Source organism: Lissotriton helveticus, chromosome 11 (assembly GCF_964261635.1).
Source record: "Lissotriton helveticus chromosome 11, aLisHel1.1, whole genome shotgun sequence".
Lineage (NCBI taxonomy): Eukaryota > Metazoa > Chordata > Amphibia > Caudata > Salamandridae > Lissotriton > Lissotriton helveticus.
The window spans coordinates 83738211-83760446 of record NC_136072.1 but is presented as its reverse complement, the minus strand read 5'-3'; positions in this window follow the sequence as shown (position 1 = coordinate 83760446).

The following is a 22236-nucleotide window of genomic DNA, read 5'->3' as shown; positions in this document are numbered from 1 at the left end:
GGGCCATGTGGGATGGGATGTTGGCCACAGGGCCTGACCTGCAGCCAGACTCAGTGTCAAACCACTGACAGGCAGCCAACTCCTAGCTGTGCATGGCCTAAATCTGTGCACAGCAGGGGATTGGAAACAGGGCCTGGCCTGCAGCCAGGCCCTGTGGCCAACTCACCTGGGGGCAGCCAACCCCCTGCAGGTAGCCAACCACAATTTGCAAATGGCCTTTTCTCATGGGTGGCATCTAGTTAGCCGCAGGGCCTGTATTGAAGCCAGACCCTGCGTCCCACTTCCAGCAGGCAGCCAAATCCATGCACAGCCGTCGGTGCTTCCTGTTTAATTAATGGTGATGCTACACTAACCTTTAATACCAAGTGGTAAATTAAAACATTTGACATTTATTGAAGGAAAAAAAAACATCCATTTATTAACAAAAAATTGTAAAATACCATCCTTACTTTCTGCAGCAGTCTCACACCCCCTTTAACCCTAAAAACCCCATCCTTAACTGTATTTTCCACCCTCTCCTCCCTCAACAGGCCCACCCCAACCCTATCTCTCCAAGGCATCTAGCCTCTTTATAATGTTTTTCTGATTTTCTTCAGATCTATTCTAGCCTTCCTTCACTTCCTTTAGGCCTCTGGTGAGTTGCTGTAGGAGATCTTCTGTGGAACCCGGTGGTGAGGGTTATGGTCATGGGCCAGCGATCTGACAAAATATTAATTAGAAGGGGCACTAGCCAAGGATGCCCGTGCTCTCCAATTTTGTTTTCTTTATACATTGACCCGCTCATCCAGAAAATCTTAGCCTCTGAACAGATTACCCCAGTGATGCTTAATGGTCACTCCACAAAATTGTTAGCATACGTAGACTACTTGGCAATAATAACCACGGATCCTCATCAATCTATGATAGAGTTGTGTCAACTGTCCAAGGATTTTGGGGGGCGGTCTGGGTATCGCCTGAACGAGGAAAAAACTCAGATAATCTGCACGAACAATATCATTAAGACAGATCAAAGGTTTGTTGACTCAGCCGTGTATCTGGGGGTAAGGGTGAATGCCAATGTGGATGTGATTGTTAAAGATAACTATTTACCCTTGATAGATTCTATTGAAACCGAGCTGAAAAGAATCGATGTGTTACATCTATCACTGATCGGGAGGGTGAATGTTTTAAAAATGACCATGTTTCTAAAGGTTATGTATTTATTTCGGGCCATTCCACTGCTGTTAGAAGAAAGGGTGATCAGAAAAATAGAATCAGTATTTTCGCGGTTCATCTGGCAGTATGGCAAAACCAGACGATCGATTACTCATATGTCCTTGCCATTGGTGGGGGAGGCTTGGCTATGCCGAACCTTAGGTTGTATCATTGGACATGCTTATTGGTACAAATGAATATACTGTTTCAATTCGATCCTGTACCACTAGAAAGCCAGCCGGATAATCAGGCACCCCCCTCCATCTTTGAACTCCTATTGGGAAGGAAGGCTATTGGGTTACTAAGGTGTGAAACGGACCGCAGGTACTATAAGAGAGCTAGATAAAAGATTCTGGAAGGGGTGTGGGGGACATGGAAGGCAGTCAGGAAATTTCTGAATATCCCAAAAATAAATGGCAATATCGATCTTTGGAACTCCAACATCTTTCCCCATCTAGGCCAGAACAGGGACAGTCGACTTTGGAAGGAGCGGGGGTAAAGTGCCTGGGGGACATTATGTTAGGTGATGATATCCTTGGCTTTGACATATTGCAGCAGAAATTTGGTATTCCATCTAGCCAGTGGCTGTTATATAGTCAAATTGTCCAGACATTGTGGGCAATTAGGCGAAGGATCTCTCTCCCTGCGGCAAACCCAATGATCGAATATCTGAGAAAAGGGGGCAGGAAAATAAGAATAGGGTATAATTATTTACAACAAGGTCTTGAGGATGATTTGGAAAAAATGGAAGCCACCTTGTCCCAGAAGTTAGGGGACCCAGATGTTGACCTAGATCTTGCCTTACTCATGAATAAGAAAATCTTCCCATCCTCAAATTTGAAGGCCCAGCATTACAAGACTCTGCATAATTTATACTACACCCCCGCAAAGTTATTTGCTTGGGGTGTAAGGGAAGATGACAGATGCCCCAGATGTAATATGGGTCCCGCAGATTTCCTCCATATGTTTTATCACTGCCCTAATTTGGCTTCAATTCTTAGGGAAATACAGTTGTTTTTGGAGGGGCTTCTAGATCAAAACATCGATCTATCCCCTACCGTGGTTTTACTAGGTACTGATGGGAAACTGAAGGCTATGGGGGATGCCGAAGCCCTGGTTTTCATCTCAGTGGCAGTGTTACGCATACTTATTTCTGCTGGTTGGAAGGATACCACCGCGCCCACTTTCCAGATGTGGTTCACAAGGTTATTAGGGATGCATAATATTGAGGCGTGTTTATATGAACTTAAGAGAAAGAAATTGCAGGAAATGGGAAGAAACATCTGGGCCCCCCTCAGAAGATGGAGGGAATCTAGGCGCTGAACTTTTAAGAACTTTTAAGGAGAAATTTTGTAATAAGAAAAACTGTTCCTTTTATCCTGCCTGAGTTGTGCTGGTATGCATTTTAATTTTGTGAGCCTTGTGTCTTTTTATTAATGCTATCAACTGATGCTTTTATCTTGCCCGACCTATTCTGGTATGAATTCTATTAGACTGGTGCCTTCTTAATAATGTTATTGATTGATGCTGATGTCTTTATTCTGATATTGTCTCTTTTTCTTTTTTGTACCTCAATTGCACCTTAACATCTCAATAAATAAAAAAATAAATAAAAAAGGAGATCTTCTGTGGGTTGGGCTTAAGGGTGGCAGCTTGTGGTTCTCAGGTGCCTATGTGGTAGGAATGGCTGGTTGTCATTGCCAAAGGCAGCAGCGGCAGCCATCTCATCTTCGTCCACCAAGACGACCATCCAGCGGTACGCCACAGCAATAGCCTCCAACATTTGGAGAGGCCCACTGGCCCATCTCCATATGTGGGAGATCGCAACTGTGTGGCTATCTCTCGCCGGCTCTCTGCGACATGACCTATGGCAGAAGCAGCTAGATGATCCAAGGAAATAAGAAGGAACATGAATTGTAGTACTCATTGCAAACACTTCAGATAGTAACATTGTTGGTCTTTTCAGATCAGTGACAAATTTGTTCATGTGATTATCACAGGGCCTTTTTTCCATACATAAATCACATAATGCAGTGCAGTATATTATTATTCCATGACCACCGCCAGGATCAAAATGTCCATCTAATGACTTGCGTTGTAAAAGCATTGCATTCTAACAATGCGGCCGTTGTATCGACCGCATTGTAAAGCAACGCGATGTAATGACAGCATTGTAAACGCTGTTTCCCGTTCCTTTCTATTCACTTTTACAACAACCTTTCATTACAACAAGATATTTAAAAGAGGGGTCAGGAAAAGGCTAGAGTAACAAAAAAGAGAGAAAGAAAGCTGCAGACAGAAGAAAATCAGCTAAAGAAAGAGATGGAATATAAAAGACAACACAAAGAGATATGTGGTGTTAAAGCAGACACCAAAAGTAGGTAAAGGGGAAATTGGAAAATACATAAGGCCATAATGCATACTAGGGACCTGATTACAAGTTTAGTGGTCAGAGGGTGGACCGCCATTCTGGCTGCCCCCTCCCGTACTGCCAAGACTGTGTGCCCACCACCCACTAGATTACATGTTTCCTCGTATCTGGCGGGCTTTTTTTGACGATCCCACAGCGGTGCCTCTGAAAATGGGCACTGCAATAGGATCACCCGGAAAAGGTCCTGCATGGCATGGGCTGGAAAGTCCATGCTGTGTGCAGGAACTCTGGTGCATGTTGAGCCCCCTGTATGCATCCCCATGCAAATGGGCACTTTTTTTCAGGGCCTCCAGCAGTATTATGGAGTAAGGACTTCCATGACACCTCTGTCGGTCCTGAAACTCATAATATGAATGGTGGCAGCACAGCGGCACCACCACCATATAATTGAGGCCCTGACCACCGCGTCACTGCCAGGGTAAGGTGGTTCCCTGGCAGCTGCAGTGGTGCTATGGTGGTCTGACCACCAAAGTTGTTATATGGCGGTCGTACGGCCGGTGCGGCAGTGGCTGGACCGCCACCATTGCTCCACCTTGAGTCTGGCATTCTTTTGACTGCCTGGCTCATAATCAGGCCCTAGTTGTTAAAAGTAGGTAAGAAATGTTAAACTTGACTTTCCGGCAGAAGTGGCTGGCATGGAGGCTGTGCCATTACTGTAATCCCAGGCCATGGAGATCTTCTTCTTTTCCTTTGTTCTTTTTGGTTCTCCTGACCGGAGGAAAGATAAAGATAAAGAGGACACTGATCAATACTTAGTAATACTCTCTACAAAAGGGCATTTTATAAGCAAAACTGATCTGCCGGACTAACAAATCGTTTTTCTCCCTTCATCTCCACCCTAAGGAAAAACAGTTCCCTGTCCTACATATTGTTTACTGACAATCAATGTTGTTCCTCTACTCACTTCATACATATTTGCAATTTAAAAGCTATGAACAGATTCAGTCCAGTTTCCCTTCATGTACTGCACCTCACATAAAAAGAAACTGTACTAGTGACATAGATGTCACACAGGAACAACAATACCACAATATAAATCAAGTATTAAGGTGTTAACTTTATTTCAATGACATGTAATCTAATGTGATTTTGTACAACAAGAGCAGTTTGCATGATTTATGGGTTTGAGAGCTGTAATTAACTTCTTGTGTTGATGTTGCAAGGCTTTTCTCCTTTTCCTCGAGGCTGGATGTGTTCACACAGCCTTAGATCATTGTCTGCTCAAGAAAACAAACACAGAAGATAGTGTTTCAACAGTGAAACATTTTATTCAGCGTACTGCTTGAAGCACACTGCAGGCCTTGTTAAACATGAGTACTGAAAAAAGAAGAGAAGTGACCGGGCAGTGGACGTGGCATAATGACCAGAACTGCCGACCTTGGGGCTGAGGAGCCAGGCTCGATTCTCGGTGTCAACTCAACGTCTTGTAGAAGCACACTTAGAAGAGCAGCCTCACAAAGAAGTTTGGCAGATATAAAGGAGTACTTGGGCCTTGGGACACTGGTTATAGTAAACGCATGCAGAACAAGAGGATATAGTGTGTAACAGCCCATAGAAACAGAGAAAAAGTAAGTGGCATGCACACAAGCCAATAATAAGTTAGGGCGGGATATAATCCCCTTTTAATATTTATATTAAACACAATAGATTTCACTAGTATAGCACATGTGCGGTGCAGGTGAAACTTAGAAAGAGGGATGGTATAATGGTAGTGATGTGATCATGTATTATAAGGAATAAACTGCAACCAGCCTTTTGTTACATAGATAGTGAACGTTACAATGCTGTTCAAAACTTTGTAAAGGATCACCTATTTCAACGCCACTCCCATATAGGGCCATGGAATACCTCTGTCGTTAGTAATCTCATTAAATGTGTGATAGAGGGTATCTTATTCCACATAACTTTATTTTAAATGTAAGTACACACACTGACCGAGCCTCTTCACCTTTATGTGCTGTGCAATAAAGACAAATATATTAGTGGGAGGCATTAAATCCATGCTATAAATAAAAGAAACAACAATCATCCCTATCTTCAAAAAATGTCTTTCAAAGTCCCTGCATATATATATAGTTCTATTTGAATATGAAACTACTGTCAAAATGTATGGGAACACGAAATGATTTTCAAACTTGCAACAAAAACACATAGGAAAGTAGTAAAAGTTATTACGCATTATCAATAAATCATTGTATAAACAAACCTTTGTTTAAACAGAATTGTCTTCATAAAAGATAAAACCAAATCTGGACTATTTATTTACAATCAGGACCCACTGCTGAGAGTACCTTAAAAAAATCTCACACTTTTACAAACAACATATATTTTTTAACAAAGCAAACTGTGTTTTTTCTTAACTTGCAACTTCTGACCACTCTACTGCCCTAATGAAACATTTTGAATGAAGACTGCACACAAATAAACATGTTATTTAAAAATTATATAAGGAGTAACACTTGCAGTAAGGTCCTGTGTTGGGGGTTAGGACATTTACAAGTGAATTGACTTTCATCCTTATGGTTTATTATTAGTCCTGGGAGAAATTCCCTTTAGGCTGTCATAGTCTTTCATAGCTTCCAGCATCTCACAATGTGATTGTTACATGGAATGCCCAAGATTACATCCTTACACCACTTCAAGTAGGGTGCAGTTCTGCAATCTATTCAAGTGCTGTGGAAATTCATTACAATTTGTTTGTGGATGTGTTTATTCAAAGTTGGACTAATATGTGGTTGGAGGGGCTGATGTTTTGAGATATACGCTTACATTTATTTTATATATATGGCAGAGGGAATCTGGTTGGCAGCGGTTCTATTCCAGAAAGTACTGAGTTTGTAGGCTCTGAGTATTGAGGGTGATTTGGAAGTTGCTCCATACATTTGACTGTGGCATGTCAAGTGTTTGGTTTGGTTCTAATGCATGACACAGCAATGTGGTGGCTGCGAGTTGCAAGGCTTCCCGCATGTTCTTTTAATTGCATGTGATTGTCCGTCCTTGTTGCTTCAACAAGAGTTTATGTGAGCCTGTTTGATGATTCTGCAAGGTTTTGCAAACATGTGCTTGAATGCTGCATTGTCACTCATTGGTTGTCAAATCTGTTCAGGCGGGCTGCACTGTTCGTGGACACACCGCATACCACATAGGATGGCAGTTTTATCTTTTTGACATTCACTTTATAGAGGCGGGCATGACCACTTTGCCACTTTTGGTTGCTCAGTGAGTCCATATAGTTCCCACTATCTGTTGTCACAGGCTATAAGTGATTTAGATTGTCTGAGTGTTCACTGCTTTTCAGATGTCATTGTGATGCTCGCTTGTAGTTGTTGCGTGACCACATCTAAACATATGGGTGCTTAAATGTGCTATTGATGTAACACTTTTTTAGCACATGATTAACACAAGCTTTATTCCATTTGTGATGGCAATGTGTTGATGTTATTTGATTGTGTAGGGTATGTACAGTCATTGATCTGAAATGAGCTGGTGTTATGTTTCTTGTGGAAGCCACACTTTTGTTGTTAGGTGGCTCTCGTGTTGATTTAGTTGTCATGATTGGGCACACTAGGTTTCGTTTTTATGTTGTTTTGATTTTCTTGCCTCTGTTTTTATGCATTCCAAGAATACATGTGATTTCCTTTTTTTCTGTGTGTGCCATTGGTTTGTGCACAAGTTCCATCCTCTCATTTAGGGTGTTATGAAGTTTATGTTCCTGCCATGCCCTTTCAAGAAGGTTCCATCATGTATATCTAACTTACGTGGTGGAGGTAATATGGAATAATGGGCCCGATTCACAGAACTAACAAGACAAAATCCTAAACTTAATACCATTTTGGTATTCACAGAAGGCACTTACTCATTTTGGTATTCACAGAAGGCACTTACTCATTTTGGAATTTACAGAAGGTACTTACTCATTTTGGTATTCACAGAAGGCACTTACTCATCAATGAGTAAGTGTCTTCTGTGAATACCAAAATGAGTAAGTGCCTTCTGTGAATGCCAAAATGAGTAATTGCCTTCAGTGAATACCAACATGGTAGTAAGTGCCTTCTGTGAATACCAAAATGAGTAAGTGCCTTCTGTGAATACCAAAATGGTAGTAAGTTTAGGATTTTGTCTTAAGTTAGTTCTGTGAATCAGGCCCAATGTGTTTGCTTTGTGATCAGTATGGTTTTGAAAGGGCGATGAAGTTCGTTTTGTGGTGATGTATGTTGCCATGGTAGATTGTGTGCAAGGACCAGTGTTTCTGGACTACCTTAGTCCTGAGGTATATAGAATGATATGCAAGAGATTTCATCTGAGAAAGCAGAAAAGCTGACATGAGGATGGACTGAACTGGTATCAACATTGCTCCTGATGGGATGTCATGTGTAAATGTTTTTACCTGTGGCTTTACTCAAATTAACCTACTTCAACTGCATGGACCGCATCAACTGAACACATTTGTTTTGTAACAACATAACATACATAAAATAACTTAATATAGCAATTATTTCATTTGATACTCTTAGGGGCTCATTAGGATGTCGGGCGGAAAGCCTCCTCCCGACAGTCGAAATCATTCTGACCATGTCGGAGCCCTTCCGACCCACTCGGTCGGTTTATATTCCAACCACCCAATTACAATGTTTGTGGTTGGAACGGAAACCATCCAGTCATCACAGCTTGGTTCCAACTGACCCGCAGAGTATTTCTGTCGGTCTGAACTGTATCGTACACTTATATGAACAGCGTTTATTACCTTGGGCTTACAATGTTGATTTCTAACAGCCTTTCCGTGTCAGCCTGTCTGACACGGAAAGGCGGTCGGATAGTGCCTTAGGGCGCCCTTGGCAGGGCCCCCTAGCCCCTGCCGCCTATGGTTGATGGCCAAGGGGGTACCTGAGGGACCTGCACGGTGTGGCAGGCATCATGGGGTGTCTGCAACAGGGTGCAGGGTTTTACACACACACCCCATTTCCCCATCGGAACCTGTGATATGGTCGGTTCTCAGGTGTAGCACAAGCTCCCATAGGATACAATGGGAATCTGACCTAACAGTGTTCGATCGCCTCGTAATCTGGCGGTCGGAACTGCCAAACGCAAGTCAGTCGGCCCCGAATCCGAGTCAGTGTCGGGAGGAGGCTTTCCGCCCGACATCGTAATGAACCCCCTAGTATCACATAAAAGCAGGTGGTAACTGAGACAACTAGGAATCAGTATGCAAAATAGGTAAAATTCACTTGCATCTGTTTTAGCACTACCACTAGGTTTGAAATTAGATCCAAATATTTAAGTTACTAAATGTAGTAATACAAGGCAAATTTGACAGGAATAACATATCAAGTCTACAGATGAATGAGTCTCACATATGTCTTCAATGAGAAAGTTCTTCACCTCCTACAGATGAAAAGAACCTTCCAAAGCGCCTGCTTTAGTTTGACATTTCCCAAAATCAAAACAAGGAATTGTGCTGGAATGCAGGAGTTCATGATGATTAGAGAAATAAATTGTTGCCACTGCTCACAGAAATAGAGTTCACAAAAAGTTGCGGGTAAATAGAAAAAGTAGATCAGAAGAAGAAACCCCAAAATTCGGGCTGCACCAAAATGAGCCTGCATTCGTGGTTGACTGAACCCTGATGCATTTGCTTTAATTCTCCGGGTGTGTCTGCAGAGTGATGTGAGGATGAGTATAATGGAAGTAATGTCAAGTAGCACAGGCAAACAGAAGCCAAAAGCAACAGTTCCCATTTTATACAGGTTTGGTGGTTTTGTTTCACCATTTGAAAGAATAGAAGTTGTGGTGAAATTTGTCATTAATTTGTGAGGTGATTCTCCATGTGAATCCCAGTATCCCAGCATACTGAGGGCAAAGGACCACAGCACCGACCCCGCAAGGAGCCAGGGAACCACCTTAGATATCCTCAGTTTTATCCAGAAGAAAAAGTGGTGGTGAAAATCCACAATCTTCACGCAGTAAAAGAGACAAAGGCAAGAGGTGAACCAGTAACTGCAGCTAGCAGACCATATTAAAAGTTGAACCATGACCAAATGACCGTAACCCATTGGTTGAGTATCCTGTGCTTTCAGATAAGCAATATTAAATCCAATTGCAGTAAGTTCTGAACAAATGCTAGAGATCCCTAAAACCAGAAAGATGAGATCACATGTGTTCAGGCTTTTCCCTTTAGCCCATTGGAGGGTGGTAGAAGCCACAAGAAATGCACTGATGAGTAGCCCAATCACATTTGGTACTATTGTCACTATGGGATATAAAATTAGTAATGCATGCTCCATTTTCTTTCGCCGTTTTTCTGTCTCCCTTAAATCACAAGGAGCTGCTGCGGTCTCTGCTAACAGTACATCTCTGGGTGTAAATTGCGGGAACACTTTTCACGGACTATTGAAACCTGCAGCTGCCCCTGGTTTAAGTTACTGCTGACATCATGCTTACCATGGCAATTGCTTTGAATGGATGTAAATCCAACTGGTTGTATGTTCACCTGTCGTAAATCACTAACCAAAGCTGTCAATAGCCAGTGGCGCGCATTTCCATTATAATATGTTATATGCAAATGTCGCTATTCTGTGCTTAGAAGTATGTTAAGGGAAATGTACTCCTTTTCTTTTTCTTTAAATTGGAAGTGTAACCCATACAATGAAACTTTAGTCTCTGCTACGCAGTATCTGGTGTCTCAGCCCCACATTAGATGCTAACATTGCCAGAGCAGCAAATATAAAATGTGCAATACCTGGATTAGTGGACACTTTTCCCCCTCTGCAACAATTACAAATTCCCCCTAATTACTAAAGAGTGTAACTTTTCACCTAGTAGTAGTTACTGCAGATGCCTTCTACAGCCGATGGTTGCTGGAGTGAGGATGAGGAAAAAAGGTTATAAGCAATTTTGTTGCTGGTAATTCCAGAATGTTTCTGTGTACCCCCTAAACACTGCTGCAATGAAAACTGCTTTAGCAGTACTATCACAGCCATTGTCACAGTATGTGCCTGCAGGTTCCTTACTGAAAGATGTGAGATAAATGCAGTAAACAATTGTGGTGCTAAACCACAAGGATGCCACTAAACCTTCTTGATCAGAGAGCCACAGGAAGCAAAAAGAATATACAAATCATATCGGTCCCCTCAAGAGCGATAATTGTTTTTTCATAATTATACATCATCGGCAGCCCTGAACATATTTAGCAGGTCAAATATTGCAGATAATGTCATTTCTAAAAATGCAATCAGATACATGATTGCCAAAATTCTACTGGCAGGCTGGACTTCCTAGAAGTGTAAGAGTATCCACATTGTGATCCTTTATCAAAAATATAGAGATTAACTTTAAGGGCTATTTCGGAGCCCTCCATTGTCCCACATAAACTTTTCTACCTACTTCCAGCCTGGACATAAGTGAAAAAGGATATTATTCAAGGTCCATTACAGAGTGGTATGACGCTTATCTCTGTCCTCTAGCGACAATAATAAATGCTTCTCTTGGCCACAGCCTGCCTCCTCCACCCTGAGATTAGATCAGCCCCCAATGCCCTTCCCAGGCAGCAATGTCCCCAGTTGGAAGCCCTCTGTGCTAAATCCTCTCAAAATGGGAGTAAATCTTGATCCTTTCTCAGAAGATCATGTAAGTCTTTTACTAATATATTTACCTCCTGTCTTTTGTTGTCTTTTGTTTGTGGTATGGCAGACACATTACTTCCATAGAATGTTAAAGAATATTAAAAAAAGGTTTTGCCACTATATTTAAATCCTCTGCTATAATGAATAGGCCTGGGCGGTAAATTCCGTTCCAGTCGCAGAATCTGAGTAATTTCGCATTCCGCGGAGAATGCAGAATAGCCCAAATTTCCACGATCAGCGGCTTCGCGGAATTTTTTGCTTGTTCACGCTTTCAAAATGCGTGTTCGCAAGATATTTCTCCCCGAGCACACAAACAGTGTTCGCAAACAAAAGCATTGCGAACGAGCGGAACAAGTAATTCCACGTGTTCGCGGAACTTTTGCGTGCTCTCGGAATTTTTTTACCGCACGACTACGCAAATTCCGCCCACCCTAATAATGAGACTCCTTGTGAGAAACGCTGAAGGTCACACACGAAGGACAGCTAAGTAAAAACTTTACCCCCACAAAAAAGTGTAAAGTGGGGGAGCCAGCTCTAACCCCTACATTTTTTATTACATCAATGAGATGTGTGAAACAATCCAGGTAACCTCAAAAGATGTCCCTTTGATTGAAGTATTTTTTTGCCCTCATTATGTTATATGCAGCTGACTCCTTCTGGGTGGCACAGGCTCATTATGCTATTCAAGCCAAACTGCAGACAGTAAGATGTTGATGCAATGCAATCATCCTAATAATTAATTATTGTACACCACACATCATGGGGTTTGGGTGGTGCCTAAAAAGTAGTTAACTCAGGATGTCCTACTCAGGCAAAGGCAATCTGCAAGAAATTGCAGTCTTTCCAAACATAGGTGTGAAGATGGAGAAGAATTTATCTTGAAACCCCCAAATATGCTTCTTAGTGCATCTTAGTGGATCAAGAGAGAAAATAAGTAAACCAAAGCTGAATGTATAGCTTGTAGCCAAGGCTAAATGCTCTAGATGGAGCAGAAGCAATGTTGTGCTCTTCTCTTCTCTGACCTGTAGTACCACCACCTGCTTGGTGGGATGGGTCCTGAAATGCATTGTATATACAAAATGCTGCAGCCCCGTAGCTTGTTGAAATGGAACGGAGTTCTCGAGGTTTGGTACAGAAGTGCAAATGACAGTGCCCTCAGGACAGTTATCACACTTTTTGGACCACAGGACTGTGGTTCTAGTGGCTCTTGCCCATTAGATGGATCCCATGATTTTGAGCCAAAGCAGGGATATGTTGTTAGCCTTGTTTCCCTCCCTCCTCCTTGAGTTGTGGAGGTCCAAAGTGGTAGGAGGCATCCAGAAGGCTCCCAGGGGGTACTGAAGGGCTCCAGAGAGGCACCAGCAGTTATTTAATTACATTCTATGCATTGTGCCTGCCCCCCATAGGGAACCTGTGTGTTCTGAAATCCCACCAGTAATTAGTTAACTATTTGTTTCATTTTCACCTGGGCTCCTGCCTCCCAGAGTGTACCCATGAGCCCTGGAGGGACACCAGCAATTATTTAATTCCTTATTCATTTATTTAATTTTGCCTGGCCCACTACATCCTATAGAGTTCCCATAAAGCCTAGATGGGTACCAGCAATGATGTTATTCATTAATTAGATTTTTTCCTCAGCTCCCACCTCCTTAGGGTACAACGAGCCCCGTAGAATCACCAAAAAGTATTTAATTAATCTATTTATATTTTGCTGAACCCCAGCCGCCCATAGGGTTGTCATGGATCCCGGAGTTGCACAAACAAATATTTAATTAATATATTTGATTTTTGCCTGCCTCCAATAGGGTTCACATGGACCCTGGAGAGACAGAAGCAATTATTTAATGTATTTTTTAAATATTTTTGCTGTCCACCCACCTCCCATAGTGTACTCATTGACCTTTGAGGGGGATCAGATATTATTTAATTCATATATTTGATTTTTGCCTGCCAGACATTCCACCTCCAATAGAGTACCCATGGGTCCTTGAAACCCACCAGCAGTCTGCCACCCTGCCTCCCATAGGGGTCCAATGGGCCCTGGAGTGACACCAAATTAGCCTTTCCTGTGTAATACCTAGCAAAAAATAACCACGTCTATGCATGGCTATACTATTTTTATGCAATCATAATGATGATGATGCTGACTTGTATTACATAGCCTAGATTGTCTCAATGGCATCATGTTTCATTTGTATTGCCTGCAAGTTAAAAAGACGTCGCATCATGCACAATACTGAGGTGGAGAAGTCTGTAAATTAGGTCACAGTGACACCAGAGTCCCCTATGAAGTGTTTGTGCTTGTGCTAAATGCTTTTCAACCATAAAAGTAGAAGACCCGAAAGACGTATGTTCCGTTCAAGAAAATGGCAAGTAAGGACGAGAAGTCTGTTGTCTGTGCCACTATGGCCATCAAGCCCCCCTATTTGTTTAAAAAATGTGAAATATACCTGCTGCATGCTTCTCAGGGCAGGAAGAGGCTTAGAGCATGATAACTCTTGATTCAACAGCACCGTCACCAAAGCCAACATCCATGTTTCCCAGTGCTGCAGTGACTGTAGTTATGGAGATCAGTGAGTCTGAAATATAATTGTCCTAGCACCACACTGAATCTTCAAAGAAAAATCAACAGCCTGCAACACTGGATCTTCTGGATGTAGAAGCACTGCAGGAAGTTGAGCTCGCTGAAGAGGAGGATATTGTTGTGACTGTTCTTCCACTGGACACATCAGATTCAAGTTCTCCTGCAAACCCCCTTTCTGATGATCTAAATAGGGACTAGAATCCAATCTAGACCCGCCATGAGGGACAAGGGAAAATAAACTTCCTGAAATCCTTCGAAGTAAGGACTGCGATAATGAGCCAGTGATAGGTGGTGTGGAAGCTGGCACAGAGAAGTAAAGCTCAACTTTGTGAGATGGGGTAAATATATACTAGGTAAATTGCGGCACTCTCAGTACATGTGATAGTACCAGTTCTGAAATTAATGTATGTGTGGTGCTAAAGGGAGGGGAATTACCCTGTCCCCTCAAAAGTGAGATCAAAAAGATCCTTCCAATACAATTAATATCCAAAGCACATACCAAAATATCCCTTAATTAATATAAACAGTAAAATCACAATGGTTCTCTAGTTATTTGTCTTTATTTTCACAACTTCTTATACCCAGCGAACACATGTTTCGCTGGGTATAAGGGGGGTTTCCCACGACTTCTGCAGGACTGTTTTGTTAAAAGTGTCAATTATCATAGCCAGGCTGTAGTCAACAGATTAAAGTATAAGAAGTTGTGAAAGTAAAGACAAAGAACAAGAGAACCATTGTGCTTTTACTGTTTACAATAACTAGGGGATGTTTTGGGATGTGCTTAGATATTGATTGTACCGCTCAACTCTGTTCAACCTACTGTTTGTCATTTATTTCCACCAACACCACCTGTTTCCATATTTTAAAGACCCCAAAAACCTTCAACAACTACCACCGCTAGCCCAGTCACAGCCTATCCTAGAGAAAAGCCAACACAGCCACCAAGCTTCACCTCAAGTTCTTCACGCTTTTCCAGTATATGAAAGCTCTCCTCCTCAGTTTGGGACTTCTTTTCAGTCATGCCACACGAGGAACACATCTTAACCGCATGCGTGCGGCATGATTTCCGCCCGTACGCTGGATTTTGCGAAAGCGCACTTTACGTGACGAGCTGGGCTCGTCATGAGCGTGCGAGAAGGCTACCTCATGACGAGCCCAGCTCGTCATGAGCGTCGAAGGGGTTAAAATGCTCAATTTGCAAAGAAAAACTTTATCTATGTGAGCCAGATGGACATTATTTTAGCACGTGCCAACTGGCTCATCTGAAAAATCAAGTCACTATTGTGTGGGCAGAGCACCTCAAAACATAGTCGCTGATGGTTAAGGAGAGAAGAAGTTCAAATGATTGGGGTGGTGGTGAGGGATAAGAAAATATCAACTTCAGGTGACTCAGCCCTTCGTCTATTGAATATAGTGTGCAGTCATCACCTGCTGCAGTCTCAAAACGGCACAATGGATAGAGGGGTATAGTCACCCCAAAGTGCTCAAGCAGCCTACAAGCTCCCTGTAGGTCACTAGTGGAGGTATCACTAAGAAGACATTTACAACAAGTAACTACCAAGCTCTGTTCACCAAGGAGGCACTATGCCACCAAACGCACGGGAAAACCAATTTATACAATGAGAAACCGTCAACATATTTTAGCATTGACTTCCTCCCTTTTTCTTTTATGGAAGGCGAAGTTTTAAATAATTTGTGGAGATCCCCTGTCCAAAATGGAAGGTTGTAAGCCGGACCTACTTTTCCACTGTTTCTGTGCCAGTGCTGCACCATCAAAGTTCTGCATTTGGCTAGTGATGCTATGAAGGAGAGCATTGTTTAGTACATCTGATTGCTTCCAGATGTAGATGAGGGTGTGGGGTATTGGCAGAGTAGGTGGGGGGTTGAGGGGAGTGTTGGGGTGCCGGGTCGGAATTGATAGTAGGGTTATATAACAACACAAGAGGAGAATGGAAGAGTTAAGGATTTCTTGAGAATCTGCAGAGTTCCTTGCAGGTTTTTTGGTTCTCTATATGTTATCTTCTATTTCAGGATTAATGATGAACGATTAATATGTGCTGTGGGGCCAGAAAATAGAATATTTTAAGGGCACATTTAACTAAGATGTGAATAGCTACTGTTAATAGCTGTGGCTTGAAAGATATGGCAAAAAGAAGTGCTGCAGAAAGGCTGAAAGCATTACTCACAAATATTCTTTGGATGCAAGAAACACATGGTGACAGTTCAATTCATAAGTCTTTTATTTCGATTTAGAAATCATAAAAGACATTACAACAGCTAGACATTTACATATTTAAAAGTACCCATTAACATATCAGGAAGCAGATTTTCACAATACCATATATTACTAGAAGCCACATCAATTGTTGACCATCCATCAGATAATTAAAATAATACATTAAGTACATTTAATGAATTATAACAAATGTAATATATCTTCTATTTTTGAATCATATCTAAACACATTCAATTCATTGTACATATTTCTTTAAAAATGTATATAAATAACAGTTAAAAAACATAAATTCATCGTTTAACAGTGTGTATACTTTCAGGTGGCATAATCACATAAATAACTTTAAGAAATACTCAATTTGTCACTGTAAACTTATTTTGCGTGCTCGGATAATCCACATCCAGTGGAAAAACTTAGCAACAGCTATAACCACTACCTGAGAGTTATCGGTCCGAAGAATCCTAACGGACTCGCAGCCTGTTTTAAGACCTAGCTGCAAGCAGATGGGTTTTAACCATGTTATCCTAGGCACTTTATATTCAGGGCAGACAAAGAGTATGTGCCCAATGCCTTCCCGTTGAGTGGGGCAGAAGGGACAAACAGAACTGTGTCCCCCGCTCCATTTTGCAGTGAAGGCATTGAGTGGTAATGTCCCAACCCTGAACTGATGATATTTCTTCCTGTCACCAGGAATGGTAATCCAATCCCAATAACCCTCAAGAGCTGGAGAGTGTTTTAATCCCCAAAACTCCACCGTTAGGGATGGGCCGGCGCAACGACCAAATCATTTTAGCACAAGCATATTCCAGTAAAAATCTCTAAAAACTTTTCTAGGGGGAAATGCATTCGCTAATGGGTCTTCCCACAAAGGAGATAGACCCATTACAATGTATATTGCCCTTACCTCCCTCAGCCATGGGATTTTGTGTGCCCTATCGGCATCTCTAACCTCGAGAAAGGCCCAAGCATACTGGGAGAGTTCTGGGGTAACCCACAATCTCCTCCAGTAAGCTGCTGGTCTATAACGAGCCATATCATCGAGGCGTTGAGATCCTAAATCATAGAAGAGGGGAGTCAAGGGGGTTGATACTGGGAGGCCTGTGATACCACGCAAAAATGTTTTTTGCGCGCCCGTCAGTTGGTTTAGATTGCTAAGTCCCCACAATTCTGCGCCGTAAAGAACAGCTGCTCCGACTTTAGCATCATAAATCTTTAGTACCGGGGTGATTGGCCTAGTATGTGACTGATAAAATTCTTTAGTAAGAGCTCCCGCCAATTGTGCATGTTTCGTGGCCAGCTGGTTTGTGTGATGTTTCCAATCTCATTTAGATTATAGGGTAATGCCCAGATAGGTGAATACTTGGGTCTGTTCAAGTTGTACCCCATTCATGACCACCTTCCCTCTGACATACTTAGATTTATGTAGGACCATGAACTTGGTCTTGGATACATTTATGACAAGTCCATGGTCTTTGCAGAAGACTTCAAAAACATCAATGGCCTTTTGGAGGCCTTGTTGGGTTTTTGAGATTAGTAGCGTGTCATCTGCAAATATCAGCAGGGGGATCAGCTTGCCATCCAACTTTGGGGCATCAGTTCAAGAAGAGGTTTTTTGGAGTATTTAGGCTTCAAGTTTGTAGCACACACCGCACAAGGAACAAGCACAAGGGAATGGCAATTATGGCTCGTAGGAATATTTGCAGAGATAAACACAGCATTTTTTACATTTACTGGAGATGGGTGGTAGTAGAATGCCAATTTGGCAACAAAATGTTCACAGTTTGTTTGCTGTATGGGCCAGGCTTAGATGACCCTGCAGTGTTGAATAATTTGAACACCGAATTGGCCTTTTGGCCAGCACCAGTTATTTTGTGTGGTGACCTAAACATAAGTTTGGTTGGTGGGTCTGCCAATTTCACAAGCAACATTATATAGGAGGAAAGCCTAGGGTCTTTTGGGCACTTACTCATTTAAAGAATAATCATGGTTTGGCGGATATCTAGCAGAAAGTTAAACCACCAGACTCAGGTTATACTTTTTTTCTGTCCCCTCCCCCTAAAAAGCGGTATTTATACTGAATATCGAAAAATAAATATCCCCATACCAAAATATCGAGTCTAAAATATCGGGATATGGAAATATAATAATCAAGAATATCGATGTCAAGAATATTGATTTCAAGGTAAGTAATATCGATTTTCAAAATATGGAAGTTATTAATATCATTTGCAAAAATATAGTTATTTAAAATATAGTTTTTTAATTATTGTTATGTATTTTAGTATATATTTTAAATGTATATGATATTATTGTTGGTATAAGTATTGTTTATATTTTTTATTATATGTATTACATTCTTAGTAGTTATCAAATTTAATTGAATTACATTTTGTGTTTCTTAGTTTTGTAGTGGGTTCTAAGTTTAAAGGTGTATAGGGTGGGAAGTAATTTAATTATAAATAATTAATGATTATTTTTTATTGAGTATTATTTATTTGATTGATAATTAATGTTGTTATTTGTGCTTTTTATTTATTTTGGTTACATTTCCTGTGCGGGTTGTGAAGTTTATAGTGGTAAAGGGTGGCAAGTAATTTATTTTGAATTGATTAATAATGAGTTGCCAAGTAATTTTGAATTGATAATTAATTGTATTTACTGTGTAATTATTTTAGGTGCAGGTTATGGGGTTTGTAGGGGTAAGGGGTGGGAAGTAACTTAATTTTAATTAAATTATAATTATACAAATAGTTATTTAATAGTTATTTAAGTGAAAATTAATTTTAATTGTGTAATTCATTTTTTTGAAGTTTAATTTTAGGTGTGGGTTTTGAGCTTTATAGGACTAAAGGGTGGGAAGTTACCTATTTTAATGAATTTGTATATTGGGGACGATTACAATGAGTGTCAGAAAGCCTCCGAACTCAGGTAGAAGGCTTTCCGACACTCATCGCCTGTTTCAGTTCCGACCAGCTGATACCACTACAGTCGGTCGGAAATGAAACCGGCCGGTAATTCTTGCTGACGTCGGATAGGCTCAAGGAGCCCGTCAGCCAGTCCGAAGCAGCCCGTAATCCAAATGGACTGCGGTTTTTGCCGCCCCGATTATGATGCACTGTTTCCGGCGGTGGTTTTCATGCCGCCCTTTCTAAAATGGAAACCCTGTTGGAAAGCGTGTTTGGGTGCCCCGAGCAGGGTCCCCTTTTTCTTAAGGCTTCCGGAAGGAGCCTGTTAATCCCTACACTTTGTGGCAGGCACCTTGAGGTGCCTGCCAAGGTGTGCAGGGATTCACACAACCTCCCATTCCCCTATGGAAGCATGTACTACGGCCGGCTTACGGTGTAACACATGCTCCTATATGGAAATGTGGGAATGCGACCAAACAGTGTTTAGTCGCATCATAATCAGGTGGTCGAGACAGCCGACCGGAGATCAGTCGGTCCCATTTCCGCAATGGTGTTGGGCGGATGCAAGTCCACCCGACATCGTAGTAGGCCCCTTAGTTTTTAATTAATAATATTTGTTCAATTGATGAATATGATTATATTAATTGTGAAATTAAGTTTAATTTTTTTTTTAGATATGGGTTGTGGATTTTTTAGGGGTATGTGATGGGAAGCACATTAATTGTAAGCAATTAAATATTTCTTTAATTAATATTAATTATTAAATTAACAATTCATTATGTAATAGTGTAAATATTTGTTAAATTCTATGAGTGTGTTGTGTGTTTTGTGGGGACATATTTTGGAAAGTTGTTGTATCTGTACATAATTATCCCTTGCCCCTTTCCCTTTAAGGTTTGGGATATTTTTGATTCTGACACATGCCAGCTTAAGGGTGGAGTTCTAAACTGAACAGAACTCTGGCAGATCACTTTACTGCTGGCTGCTGTAAGGAACTGTGCCATAGAAGATTAAACTTCTTTCAACCTATTTGAAACAACTGCACCCTGCTTGTGTACTTCTCTCTGTCACAGCAACGGCATGACTCTGAGAACCAAGGAAATGGAGTCAGCAGCAGCAGGAGGTCAGCTCATGGACTCCCTCCTGTCAAAGCAATAGATCAAGAGACAGCACTCAGGTGTCCTACAGAGATGTTTGACATGTTTCGTCGTCAACCGCCGATGCGCACGGCTTTTGATTAGCGCATCTTATGATTGGATGACGTAACTCTGGGCGTCCACCATTTTAAATTGGGCTGCGCAACTGTGTTCACCCCGATGCGCACAGCTACTGCTACTTGATTTTACACCGCACAATTGTGGCACGCATCTGGCTTTTACCTCAGTAACTTATGCGCACGGTAGACTAAACAGCTGACTCGACGCCGATGCACACGGATATGTGACATTGAGGTGGACAGCTGAGTTCACACCGATGTGTACAGCTGAGTGAAATTATCAGTGATTTTCTGTGCAGCTTTATCACTGATGGGCACGGCTGGATACATTGTCATTGACAATTGAGGTTTGATTCATATCGTCTCTATTTTCCTCCAACAGAACTTTATTATTCACAGTTGTACTGGTGTTTTCTATTGCCTCGTTTTATACTCTAGTTTGACTTTTAATAGCTTGGTCGTCAATTGAAGAATTGTAATTGTGTAACTATACAGTTCTAACCTACAGCTAAATTTTTTCAAGCTAAAGGTGATCCACCTGTTCCCTGGTCTCGATAGAAAGAGGTATTTTTGACATATATGAAGGCCACTGATGTGGATAGAATGGGAAATGAAAGGAAAAAAATATATTGGTGCATTGTCTAGGTTCAGAAGGTCAAGCATTTTTAAAACTGAACCAACAGTTGAGGTTCCGTGAATTTTGAACCCGTGTTTTAAATGTCATGGTTCCGTTACGATTTGGGTAACAATGAACCGTAACTAATGAGTTCGGCAAGTACGAGTGTTTTCGCCATGTAACACACAAGGATTCACTGTGTATTTGAAGATTCCGTTCTGAACCTTGGTTTCCATTGTGCGCAAGGCAGCCATTTTGTGGTTGCCCTCACATAGGCCGATGACTGCGGCTGAATGAGTCTTTAAGACCCGTGCCCTTTAGCTGGGGTTTGTGCTGACTTTTACATGACCCAAAGTGAACTGACCTCGTTGCCTGAAGCCGACCTTGCTGAGCCAGTTCTTGCCCGCTAGCTGATCAAGACTAAGATCAGAGCGCAGGACATCGTAAAGTTTTACTACACACAAATATGCCTTATCCTACTCTTACCTGTTTCTGTTTCTCTCTTCATGGTCTATTTATGATATGGGTTGTGGCTCTTTTATTATCGGTTCGTTCGGCCTGTCTAAAGAAGAATGTGGGGTTTGTCCGATGATTGATCATGGACCGGGCAATTGAAAAGTGGGTTTTACCGTCATGCGATACCTTTGGGGTAAATACATGTGATTGGACAGTTTGTAAATGTTAGGTATTTGTCTGGAATGTGATTTTTGGCATAAAAAGGGATGACTTGCTTTGTAAAATTGAGCAGTCTCCTGAGAACTCAAACCGTGATGATTTCTAGGACTTCTGTTACTGGCTGCAGTCAATAAAATCGATCTTTGACGTCACCACGAAGAGTCCCGTGTCTCTGTATTCTAAGACAGGTGAACCCGAAGACTTTGGGCGTGCCCCTGGTGCCGCCGGGTCCTAAATAACCCGGTTCTTCAGTTGGCGCCCTACGCGGGGCGACATCAAGCGGTACCGGTCCAAGCCTGAAGATCGTGAGGAGCTTCGTGAGGAAATTCCGGAAGAAGGGCCCCCACTCCATCGACCCCGGTATGTCGAACGTGGACTGAAGGTCTTTGCTGCGAGGTTTCCCGCTTTCTAGACGGCTACAAAGGACCGCTGCCCTGACTGCCGCCCTGTCTTGGACCCCCCTTTGTGCAGCTTTGTAAGGCGAGACGATAGACGGGTCTTCTGGTGACGTGACTGATACCTTAGTTAAGTATACGTGGGTCGCTCCCAGTTCTTTGTTTTTTGGTTCTTTGAATACTTAGTTTTTGGGTCTTTGATTTGGGTATTGCAATTTCCAAAGCCGAGGGACTCGTATTTTTGCGAGACTATCGTTGTAGATAATCCCTTGAAGTTTGAAGCTAGATTAGTGAGCGAAGATGCCTAGTCTTAGCAAAATTAGGAGGATATTTTGTTGTGGTTGTAACAGGGATTCCCGATTGG